At 36.4% G+C, this 12,659-nt stretch overlaps 1 pseudogene across 1 annotated transcript; it reads right to left on the bottom strand.

Moving 5' to 3' along the window:
- Nucleotides 1–627: 627 nt before the first annotated feature.
- LOC143600401 (phosphatidate phosphatase PAH2-like) lies at nt 628–4,222 on the bottom strand (annotated as a pseudogene). The gene is made up of 10 exons (XR_013147465.1): nt 2,803–4,222; nt 2,478–2,734; nt 2,337–2,410; nt 2,194–2,278; nt 2,022–2,108; nt 1,888–1,960; nt 1,762–1,805; nt 1,545–1,673; nt 1,350–1,448; nt 628–1,245 (listed from the first exon to the last, which is right to left on the bottom strand). The product of XR_013147465.1 is annotated as a phosphatidate phosphatase PAH2-like (transcript).
- Between the last annotated feature and the right edge of the window lie 8,437 nt (nt 4,223–12,659).

Genomic DNA, 12,659 nt, shown 5'->3' with positions numbered 1-12,659 from the left:
TTCAAATGGTTTTTATTGTACAGACTTAAGTTACAAATGACTTTACTGGAAATCTGGAATAATACTGAATCTTTATATTAGTATACTAGCTTTTGAATCTGTGTATTATACGGGATTTATCAAACGATAAAAATAGAAAAAAAGGTCTTTTTATTTCAATTGTGATTCTCAAAATACTTATGAATTAATTTAATGTAGACTTAAATGAAAAATAAATGGGTTAACAAAAATTACTAAAATAGCATGGTTTTGGAAACGTCGGGTGTGGATTTGCAAGAAATTTAAAAAATGTGCTAAAGTTCCGTAGTTTGTCAAACTTCAGGAATAAAAATGACACTATGTTATAACCCGCTTGACAAAATGATTTTGACTCATGACCCATGGATAGCTAGAATGAATAATATGAGAGATTAGAAATTAGAAGAAATGTAGGCTTAATACCTAAACTTCAACATTTTCTTTTATTAGTATAAGATAAGATGTAAGATAAGATACAAGTTTTAAAAAGGAAATAAAACTCTATTATTTAAATTATGGTGCATTGCACATACTCGTTATCTTTAAACCTTTTAAGAATTCAAACTTTGCAGCTATTAAAAGATTCAACAGCCAAAAAAGCAACCAGTATATAAATCCCACAAGCCATTAGCATAATATAAATTTGCATCAAAACCTTTCAGAAACCTAAACAATTTACTTCATATTATCCACCTAAACATGGCATTCAAAACCACTTGTTTGAACCAGAATATCTCCGACGATGGCCGAAGAGAACTCACCATCAAAGAGTTCAAAAGATGGTTGATGCGATTTGACACAGATAAAGATGGCCGGATCAGCAAATCTGAGCTACGGCAGGTTGTTAGAGCCACCGGAGGTTGGTTTTCCGGGTGGAAAGGCCGGGCCGGAATCAAGTCTGCTGACAAGAACGGAAACGGGTTCGTTGATGAGTCGGAAATCGAAAATCTTATCCAGTTTGCTCAGAAGGAACTGGGCGTTAGAATCATACCGTACTAACATATGCATCTCTTTATTTTTGTGTAAATAACAAGAGTTCTGAAACTTTTATGATATGCTATTTGTAATCTGTATTTTGAAGTTGCATTAATGTTTTGCTATTTGAATGATTCTACTTCTGTACGGTAGGAGAAACGTGTGTAATTACATTCTCGTTAATATCTTCTTCGGTTAGTCCATAGTCGGGGGTGGAAGTTTCCAGAAGTTCCATGAGTTATAATCCTCGCGCTAACAGAAAACGAAAATGGTTAAATGGATAGTCATAAATAATATTGAAAAACTAACAAAAAAAAGATTAAAAAAGAGAAACAAGTTTACGAAGAAATTAAAACCTCTTCATGCACGGATATAGGTGGGAAAATGCCATTTACGAGAGCGTGGAGTGACGCGTATGATTTTGAGTCGATGCAACGATTTATAACGACCTCGCCCTGTAACGGTTTTAAACGCAAGGATAAAATAACAACCTACGATCAATATTTACTAACTTTGAAAAATTATAAGAAGTGATTAAAGTTAATCAGAACCTTAGGATTGATGATGAAGATTTTTCCCTTTGGTATTCCGACTTTCAGGTAACTAAACTCGTCTGTGTCTCGATTTCCAAAACCAGCATAAAATGGATTCCTATCAGATGGAAAACACGCCTTGATATCCTGTGGGTATTACGAGCCTCATTTTGTCAACAAATATAACTAATCATAGAAACTATGTGGAGGTCAATCAAACAAAGCAGAAACCAACCTCCAAACAAGCAATTTTGAACTCATGTGGAGCTCTTCTTATAACTGCAAAAGGGTAGTAAAGTAATTTCAAACCAAAAATCATTTGATACATTTTATTAAAAACTAAGATATATTAAACTGTTACCTTCGCGATAAAGAGAAGGAAAAAGCCCATCAGGAGAAATAACTACCGGTCCGTCTGGCAAAGCCTTCCCGTCCTGCAAATTAATTTATAAGTGGCTAGTGAATTTGGCAACAAATTATTGATAGAATCGATACCTGCTTAAGGTTGAACAAGAACTGTCTCGTGATGGAAGCTTGAGATATAGACCGAGCACTTAGATAAAGCATTTGGTATCCATTTTCCTACAACATACAATTAACAAAATGTTCATGTTTCTCATCATTTGAAAGTCAAATAATTATGTGTCAAGTCAAAGGTCCAGCATACCGTAATTGCCGAAAAGAGATGTGTCACACCAATATGTGACCAATCTCTTCCAACCAAAGGCATGAATTGTCCAAGAACATCAGATCTATATAGCACGTGACCATATAACTCATCATCATTTAATCTAAATGAATTAATCTTACTTGGTAATTGTTCCATCAACATCTGAGATCACAACGCGAGTATGCCAACTCCATAAATAAATTCTAGCATCCACCTGAGACGTATGCATGTCAATACAACACACAAACTATAAACAACAAGTGAGATAAACCAAATCTAACCTGTTGAGACCCGAGAACCGATGTTGAAAACGTGAACGTTACTATGTTTTGCCCTTCTGTTAAATTCAAAGAAGCTAACTGGTCAGGAGCTGGAGTAAGTTCCCGTGTATGCGTGTCCGACTTTGGTGAAGGCCAGTCTTTTTCACCGCCTGTTTCTTGTCCCGTTTCACCATCACAAACCTTTTTACTGCTATCAGGAACCGATCTTCTAAAAGGCCACAAACTCCAGCTTCCACCCGCACCATCATCAGGACCACCTACAAATAGGCTTTCATAATAAATTTCATATGTATAACTTATATTAACTAATATTAACATATCCTACCACTTGCTATGCTACCATCTTTAAGATTATTTGATAATTCATCTTCGGTTTGTGGTAAATCTTTCTCGGTAAACACTCATCTTAACCTTGAAGCATCTTCCCTCAGTAAATCCCAATTTGATCTAAATCTACCAATTGGAGAGTAAAACTCTGATTCTTCTTGATTATCTGGAATTGGATCATCGAGCCGACACATGTTAGGCAGGGATTTCACATGTCGGCTAAATTCCGTTTTAAGAATTTCACGACTTTGAGCAATCTCCAAATTACTTGCACACTTTCTAAGATTTCCCGTTAACCCTTCGAGTTCACCTCTCGAGTGTTCTTTATAGGTTCTGACTCTAAGTAGACCAGGACCGTGTTTGACTTCTTGCTCTATCGTGCTAATGTTTGGATTTGAATCATCAAGATCTTCAAATATTAACGGTTCGTCCACCAACGGTTCAGATATTTGAAATTCACAATTTGACTCCAAAGGCGGTCTGATTTCATTTGTGTCACCTACTTCTTCTTGATTAGATGCACCTTTTGCATAGCTTTCGGGTACAATTTCTAACGACCCTTGGCCCGTTACCAATCCCACTTCAGGTTCATTAGCATCATCAAACTGAGTTCTTGAATGGTCTTCCGAAACACTATTTTCATCAACATCTTTTTTAACATCATCTGGTGCATTAGTTTCTTCATCTTTATTTACAAAATGTTGCTCGTGCAAAACCAAACTCGTTTCCGATCTTCCACCAGTAACATCCGCATCCTCTTTTCTTGATTCTCTACTTTCCGATGAACAATTCGCTGACTCCCTCGTTTCCAACAAATCAGCAGCAATTTCATCTCGTTTCAGTCTACCAACATTCGGATCATTTCCTTCTTTCGACAAAATATTTTCATTCATCAATCGTCTCCCTAACACAAACCCTAAAACTCTAGACCCTTTAGAGTTACTTCTTGACAAATCCGGACTGCTGACATCACCAACCGGATTGTCAAAATCACAATCCATACTTTTAGACTTAACTGGAAGCTTATCTTGCGCTTTCCCATTAACATCCTCACAAGAAGACGAACGTGAGGAAACCGCTTCAACCAGTTCCTCCGAATCAACCTCCCAAAGAAAGTAAGCCTCTCCTCGTGGATCCAAATACATACCAAACTCCGCATCAACCCCATTAACATTAACATCAACAACCCGTTCTTTCGCCTTCAAAACCCCTTGAAACTTCCCAAATCTAACATACCACGGAGACGACTTCAAACTACCATCCTCTTGCTGCACCACAACTATATCAACCGCCCCGCCAAACGGGTGAAACGGGCCGGCGACAGTGTAAACCCCTTGACTGATATAGCTGCCTAGCCTCCCTACAGCATACATCTTTCTTTCCCTAAATGTAAGCCCAATTCACCAATCTATAGAGATTAATAACAGTACACAAATCAATTGGGGACCAAGCTAACCAAGATCAAATTTTTAGAATACTGAAATCGTTGCCGACACGAAATGATAGCAAATGTAAAGAAAGCTGCGGATAACGAACTGTAATTGGAATCAAAGATGGATGGTTGACTACGAAATTGTTCTAATTTATAAATTTAAACAAATCAAGAAAGGACGAACGAATAACATTAACCAAATGGGTTGAATTATTATTATGATTATTATTAATACCCACCCAGTTGGCAAATTGGGGAAAAGGGTGTTGCTTTGTTATTCACATGATCGGTTGATACGGCACAGTGAAATAAAATGACAGCCCTAGGTTTCCCAGAATGTTCTTCCTCAAATTGTTGTGAGTGCAATTGACATATGAAGGAGTTCGGTTGGTGTTACAGAGGAAAGATCGAAGGCGTACGACGTTGTGTTATGAATTCGGGTAGATTCTTTTTCGTGAAATGTCAGATGAATCGAAGACAACAGAACATGTCGAAGAAGTTAATGATGGAGGTTCGAGTTAGTTGTGAAAACCGGGTGTACCTTTATTTTTTTATTTTTTAAATTCAAATAAAAAAAGTAACTAACTAAGTTTTTTATTAGAACGACCTTGGAAGATATTGATTTTGACGTTTGAGCCTGACTCACGTAAGAACATCAAGAAAGAAACTCATTACTATGGGAAAAGCCACTTAAGTCTGGTATTGAACCTGAGATCATAAGATCCTAATCTTAAACTATCACTCTCATCTCAATAAACCAGAATGATAACTACAAATAAGTGTTGTCACATCCATTTTAGTTTTCTATTTGATTCATTCTGTTAACGAGAAAGAAATATGTGTTTATGCATTTTCTTTCGTATCAACACTTCTTTTCATTTTTGTTCGTTACAAATCGTCTTATTAGAAGAATAACAATAAGCTGTATGGTGTGGTCTAAATTATATATATTTTATTATAAATATTTCTTACATTTTTAATAGTTTTGGGTAAGTTATTATTTAATTCTACTCCTAATTGGTTTATATTTGTATTCTAATAGTTTCATGAGATAATAAGCTAAAATGTAGTATTTATGTTAAACTTGAGACCAACCAGTGAATTCAAACAAATTTTATTTATTATAATTATTAATTTTCTTGAGAACTAAGTGTGAATTAATTATTCGAGTTATTTACGGAATTAATAAATTTAGTATTCATAATATAAGATAATGAGACAAGTCAACATTGATTAACTTCCATATTCATTTTTTGTTATTCAATTGACTTATGATAATTTTCATACATTGCAATTTGGTGGAAAAGTGTAGAAAAGAAGAGTAAGAGTTTTTAGTGGGCCAAGTTCACTTTTATTCGTTATGATATAATTATTTGGACTAACCTGGCCCAAATAAAATAAAACACCTTATGTCGGTTCTCAAGAAAATATTACCAGAGGGCCAGGTAAGCATTACATGGAGGAGCACAGTGGAGAGTCGCCCTTGTCGAGGCTACGACCGTAAAAATAAAAGGAGGGAAAGTTGGCTGATTAGAAGAGTTCAACAGAGAGGAGAATTAATTGAAGCAAGCACGTAGGTTGGTTGCACTAAAAGTCATCGGACGGAAGAAAATAAAAAGCAACCAAGCACGCACACTCGTCATTTAATCGATGATTAAGAAAAGAACAGAAGAAGCAAGCAGCCAAGCATACATGCGAATTAATTTAACCAAACTACCAGGCTAGTAGCTCAATCATATTTAATTTTTTTTTATGTACCGATATGTGTGTGTGTGTGTGTATATATATTATCTTTGTTTCGTTGATTATTATGATTGGCTAAACTGCTAAACTGTCTGGGTTCAGATGAATAATTTTGAGAGCCATTTTATTTTTGGTTTTGGATTATTTATTGATTGGCTTTGTGTAACATTCCGGAAAATCTAAAATTAATTTTGAATCAAAGAAGTCAACTTTAAAAGAAGAGAGATTTAAAATTTCTCCAAAATAAGTAATGGAAAATATAAAATATGAAGGTGAAAGCATCCATATTAAAGAAATAAGAAAAGTGGACTTATCCAACATGGAAGAAATGAAGAAAGTGGAAGCATTCCACATGGGTATAAATAGGAAAGAGAAGTTTCCTCACACATTGGAAAATTATAAAACTTGGAAGCTCTTTATAAGATAAAGATTTTCATAGTAATATTCTTATATGCCAATATGCACCCAGTGGTCCTAGCGGAGGGTGCGAAGCACCCGTCGCGCACGGGCTAGGGCGATGGGGGCAATGTGGCGCTTTGATGACGCATTTTGCAATTCGCATCGCCGCTTAAGAGACGCCTTTAGTATTTTTAGAAAGTACAAGGACTAAAAGTGAAAATATGAATTTTATCATTCGCGCTACGCAAACGGATCAGGTATAAAGTCTGCGCACTACGCGAAACACAAAATAAATAAACCAAAGTTGGACAGCTTCGCGCTACGTAAAGAACCCGTATATCCTTTCTTCGCGCTACGCGAATTAACAATCTTGCATGTGAAACACGTGCCAACACGTGGCGGGTTGTCAGACCACGTGGCATACCCACTGGTGACTCAGCAAACCTAAGGTCGGTTCGCGCGACGCGAATGGCTAGATCCTTGTTCCTTCGTGCTACGCGAAGGAGCACAAAATCTGCTATAAATAGGGGGTTCATGGCACATTCCGTCTTACACTGAAACACCTTCCCTCATACATAGTTAGTCTCGTTTTGCATGTCGGTTCTCGTAATACGCGCCAAGCCCCGAAATTCCGAAGGTTTAAGCCTCAATATGCGATAGAGAGTAGAAGTGCTGCTCGTACAAGCTTAAGCTTATAAACTTCGAATACTCGCGTAAGGTAGGGATTCTGCTTAAGTTATTATTTTATTATTTTAATGGCTTAGACCATAGTCGGGGGTATAGCCCAAAGCTTGATCATAATTATGTTTACAAAGGTTATAGCTAAAATAATGTTTCTTCATGATTAAGAAACTTAAGCTTTTACATACAAGAGGATATTGTCTAATATAGTTTCTTAACGATTAAGAAACACACACTTTTATATATGCAAGGGATGTAGTTAGAATTAATGTTTCTTCGTGACTAAGAAACATAATATTTTACATACAATGGTTATAATTAATTAGCATTTATTCTTGAAGAAGAAACCTATCATAAATGTTTCTTCATGAAGAAGAAACTCAGCACATGATTGGCAAATAAATGGAAAGACTACAGGTCTAAATATTTCATTCAAACCAATGATCAGTCCATGTTTAAAGCTATGAAGATCAGACTAAAGGTCTGTAGCTGGATCAAGAGACGACCCGGGTATTTATATAAGCCTATTTCATTATAGGTTAAACATCATTCATTCACAAAGGTTTTCAAACAAGATCACCAAATTATTCAGAAAAGACAATCACAAGTGAATACGTTAAACCTTTTACAGTTAGTTATTAAGATAAACGGGTTGTTTATCTTAACAAGTCAGTCAAATGTTTATATGAGATTACGAAATCTCTGAATTTTAGGGATTACGTGATACTTAAGTTACAAGGTAGAAAATAAAAGCAACTCAGACCGAGTACACATGTGTCTGGATCCAAACATATATGTCTAGCCTATCAATCAAGGCTACGTGGCCTCAGGCTAGCAATCATAACCAAAGTTCTCCAATGGGTATTCGTTCCTGGAGAACCATAATTGTGTGTGTATGGCAAGTGGCATAAGTCCCAGAAATAAGAGATGTTTTTGCTGAGATTGTTCAAGAAAACTATCTTGTCAGTCAAGATTTAACAAATGTTTTAGAGTCAACAATTCATCAGCATATCGCTGACGTATGTTTCCCCATATTTCAAGGAAACAGATGTAGCACATATAGTAAGGAATTAGATCATTCATGAAGTTAGATGCTCGCTTATGAAGATGGCTTAGTTTTTAATCATTAAAATATTGCAAACAAGATCAAACAAGGTTTGTAAATCAAGCACTTGGATATTTATTATCCGAGAAGTTTTCAAAATAAATTAATATTTTATTATAAGCTAAGTATTCCGCTAAATAACCCGCAACTCTGATATATTTACAAAACAGGTACCAACTATGGGTCACACGCCTAGGCCTTAAGTCGGGGTGTGACATTTTGCTTTGGTAAAATTTTTATTGTTCTTTGGTCATGATGCTTATGTGTATTTGGTATTAATTTATGGTCAATTCTTGATTCCTTAAACTAGTTTATGGTATATTGTTAACGTATTTCATAGGAACGGTAATTGAAAGTTTAGAGATACCTTATGTTTTGCCACTTGAGAGACTGGGAGGTAATTAAGTGTCGTCTGTTTTGGTGTTTTACGGGTTTGGGTAGTGATTGTACGAGAGTGAGTTAACCTCGATTCCCTTAGATTCCTACAGATCCTAATTATAACCGAATTCAGTGAAAATACCCCTTTACGCCTTGGGGTGTTTTGTGATTAGAGAGACCGGGAGGTAATTTAGTCTATGGGTACCTTAGCATAGTTAGGTAAGGTGAGACCGGGGGTGATCCGAACCATTAAACCGTTAAGCTTTACATGGTATTTAGGGTTCTTAAGTATTGTTGGTGAGACCGAGAGTGTAAGGCCCCGATCCCGGTAACCCTACTTAGCGTTGGATTTACTCATAAACTCAGTTTGTTACAGCGGAAGTCTATACAAATCGCAGCGGAAATTTAAACATTTTATATAACAACCTTATTCTCTAACTATTCTGCAATATGGATAGCCTCGTATGCGCCTCAAGCTTGCCACGTCATCAATAATACCTGCATGCATACTAAAAGTCAGCTACACGCTGAGTGAGTTCTAACGTTTCCTTGTTTTCACAACATACGATTTATAAGCAAATCTCATCTTTCAAACATTTATATATATCATAGTGTTTATAATTCTTTATTTACATCCTCTATGTCTGTCTATCAATCATTTCATAACTATTCTTATACGCCTGCTGGTAACTGAGCCTCCTACTCTTACTTATAACCACGCCTCCTATCTTTGCTCATAACCGAGCCTTCCTATCTTTGCTCATGACCGAGCCTTTCTATCTTTGCTCATGACCAAGCCTTCCTATCTTTGCTCATACCCGAGCCCTTCCTATCTTTGCTCATAACCTAGCCATTCCTATTTTTGCTCATAACCGAGCCTTCCTTGCTCTTAACCGAACCTTCCTTACTCTTAACCGAGCCCTATAAAGTTAGAGGGATTTGCTATTCTAACTTATTCTGCATGCATGAGGCCCGAAGGCTCTACGCATGAACCTATACACATTCTTCTATACATAGCATTCATACTCATTGATATTCGTATAACCTTCTACACAAGCATTAGTAGGATATATTCCTTAACTCTTTCTATCCTAGCTATCATTCAACATTCAAACATATATATATATATATATATTAATAAATTAATATATATAAACACATTCTTACAAGATACATGTCATGTACTAAAGTCACATATATCTATTCTTTCACATAGGAGTATGCATACAACCCCAAAAACGTTTAAAGGAAAAAGGGGGCTAGAACTCACCTGTAGACGACTCCTTTCTGATTTAATCGTAATGCCTTTCTTCAACTCGGCTCGGCTAACTGTTAATAACGTACACATATTAATCCTCTATATTTGTTTATTATTTATTTTCTTGAGTTAACGAAGTTAACTATCTAAGCTAACCGAGCCGGCATGTAACCTTCATAAACCGATCGTATTAGTTTATTATACTTAACTTTATTTTATTAACGAACCGACTTCGTTAGTTTGCATCCCTAAGGATCTTTACTATTATCATATATACATATATATATATATATTATCATTATACTTCTTTCTTTATTATTAGTTTACGTTCTCAATACGTCTAAGAGTTAACATTTCTTTAAACGTGTTCGGGTTCGTGTTGGGTTTATATTTGATTCATGCTTGGTTACGCTCTCATTCATACTTTTTATAAGTTAGCTATTTATATTAACGAACTCATATTACTTAAGTATTCTTAACCATTCGGGCTCGTGTCGATTCATATGCTTAAACTTTCCTAACGATTCAGGTTTCGGGTCTCATTTAGTTTCTTATCTTTTTCTTGTATTATTAAAGCTTTTATTATAATTATTTTTTATTATTATCTTCTTTTATTTATTTATATATTATTATTATTATACCCCTTCACCCTCCCCTACATTATAAGCAGATCCCAAGACCCCTTCCACTTGTCTTTCTTCACATTCACTCCACAACCACCACCCGCCACTCCCTATTCCGACCATGACATCGATGGAACAGGAGCAGAGGAGGCTGAGTCGAGCACCACCCTCATCCTTTCGATTCATCTCCTTCTCCTTCCCTACCTACTCACGGCCACTACATCGCTGCCACTTTCTTACCTTTTCGGCGACCTCGACAACAACATCCAGGAACATAGGAGGACCGGCTCTAGTTGCTTAACATCACATCAGTTTGCACGGCCTGTGTCGCATAAAGGTTTCGCACGTCATGATTCGCACGGGATCTTGCTTCGTTCGGAACCTCGTTTCGCTCGGAATCTCGCTTCGCACGAAATCTCGCGTCGCACGGAATCTCGCGTCGCACGGAAATTTCGCATCGCACGAAATCTCGCGTCGCATGAGATCTCGCGTCGCACCCACTTCACACATGGGAAACTTCCAATCCGGGTCCCATAAGAGGTCCAGATCTGGTTCAATTAGGCTCGCGTAGGGGTTTGGTCTGAATCGCATACAGGTTTCAAATTCGGTCGCTTGTGACAGCGGGTTCGGAGCTGTTCGACCGCTCCAGTTGGGTTCAGATCTAGCGGGTCTGATGAACCAGTTGAAAGGTCCGGGTTCTGTATTTTCACGCTAGTTATCCGAGCCGACTAAGTTTAATCCGAGGTTACTCGGACCTCGTTAAAGAGAACCAGATTCACTTGTTACTACTTGTATTATTATGTGTAATCAGTTTTGACAAAAACCCGTTCTTTTGCTTGGTTCATTTTGAGTTTGTTTGAGTCGGTTATAGGCTCGTTTGCTATTAATTGTAACGAAAAGAGAATGAAATGTAAATAAATACTTATAATGTTTACCTTACGGATTTGATTAAATCTCGACTACTTGAACCTTTAAACGAATGTTCTAAAATCTGGGGTTGAACGAAAAGGATGGAGTGTCTATAGAACTTTGTGTGTATGGGTGTGACAATGATTGAAGGATGATGATGAAATGATGAGGATAAGGATGAGATTAGGGTTTAAGGGTTTAAATAGGCAAATCTCAAAAGCTTTTAGGCCCATAATCACTTTTAAGTCCATTAACTCCTCTTAATCTTATCCACACTCTATATATTATTAAATTAATTTAATAACGTCTCTCGACTCGACAACTAAACTATACCCGAATTAATTTATTTTATTATTTATTGATCTAGCATACTTTAGTTATTTATTAAGTTTCATATGTTTAGAATTTGGTTACCAATTATAAATTCAATTCCGAGAGTTTACTAGTTGACTAGTAGGATTCATAGCCTAGGCAGTTGTTTCCTCTATTTGAGTTCCAGCCCGATTTATTCGTGTCTAGTTTCTGTATCAATTTTAGTTTAAGTATTCTTTAGTTTATATCTATTAATTAAAAAGACAAAAATCAATTAATCCAGTTTAGTTTAGTTGAATCAGAGTCTAGTTAAGATATCGCTAGTGTCTCATGGGTTCGATATCCAGACTTCATTAGGCTTTACTACAGACAATAGGTACACTTGCCTGTCTAGTGGTCTAGCATTAGGAGAGTCTAGGTTTATAAATTTAAAATTAGAGTGTCTAAGTTAGGTTAATATTTTATAGACCGCATTTAGAACATCAAGTTTTTGGCGCTGTTCTTGGGGATACTTAGGCGATAGCGAAACTAGCTTTGATTGAACTTAATTACTTAATTGGTCTTTTTGTATCTTGAGTTGTGATGTGTCTTAGATTTAACGTGTCTAGTTGTGTTTAGGATAATTTAGTTTCTTTTTTTATTTTATCGAGTCTAGTTAATATGTTTAATAGATCGAGTCAGCTTAGGAGTATTTTATCACAAAGATGGAGATAATGTTGGAAAGAGCCGAAGAAGAGGAATGTGAAAGATTTCATAAATTAGAGGTAATGGAAGCCAGGATTGATGAGTTGATAGAAAGAGAAAGACTCCGTAAATTAGAGGCACTAGAAGCTAGAATAGACGAGTTGATTGCTAGATATCAATTTGAGAGTTTTTCTTACAAGGAGCAGCAAGCCATCTATGAAGAGGAGGAGGCCATGCGTGAGGATATCACTTTGGAACCAAAGACGATAATGGGCGAGCCAGTCCCACATCCGGTTTAGTAAGAAGTTAAATCTACCGATCAGTAATCCCA

This window comes from Bidens hawaiensis, unplaced genomic scaffold (genome assembly GCF_021521415.1).
Source record: "Bidens hawaiensis isolate Kalapana, Puna unplaced genomic scaffold, B.hawaiensis_p1.1 tig00054036_1, whole genome shotgun sequence".
In the NCBI taxonomy this organism is placed as follows: Eukaryota; Viridiplantae; Streptophyta; class Magnoliopsida; order Asterales; family Asteraceae; genus Bidens; species Bidens hawaiensis.
Note: the sequence above shows the minus strand (reverse complement) of the source record. Positions and strands in the feature narration are given on the sequence as shown.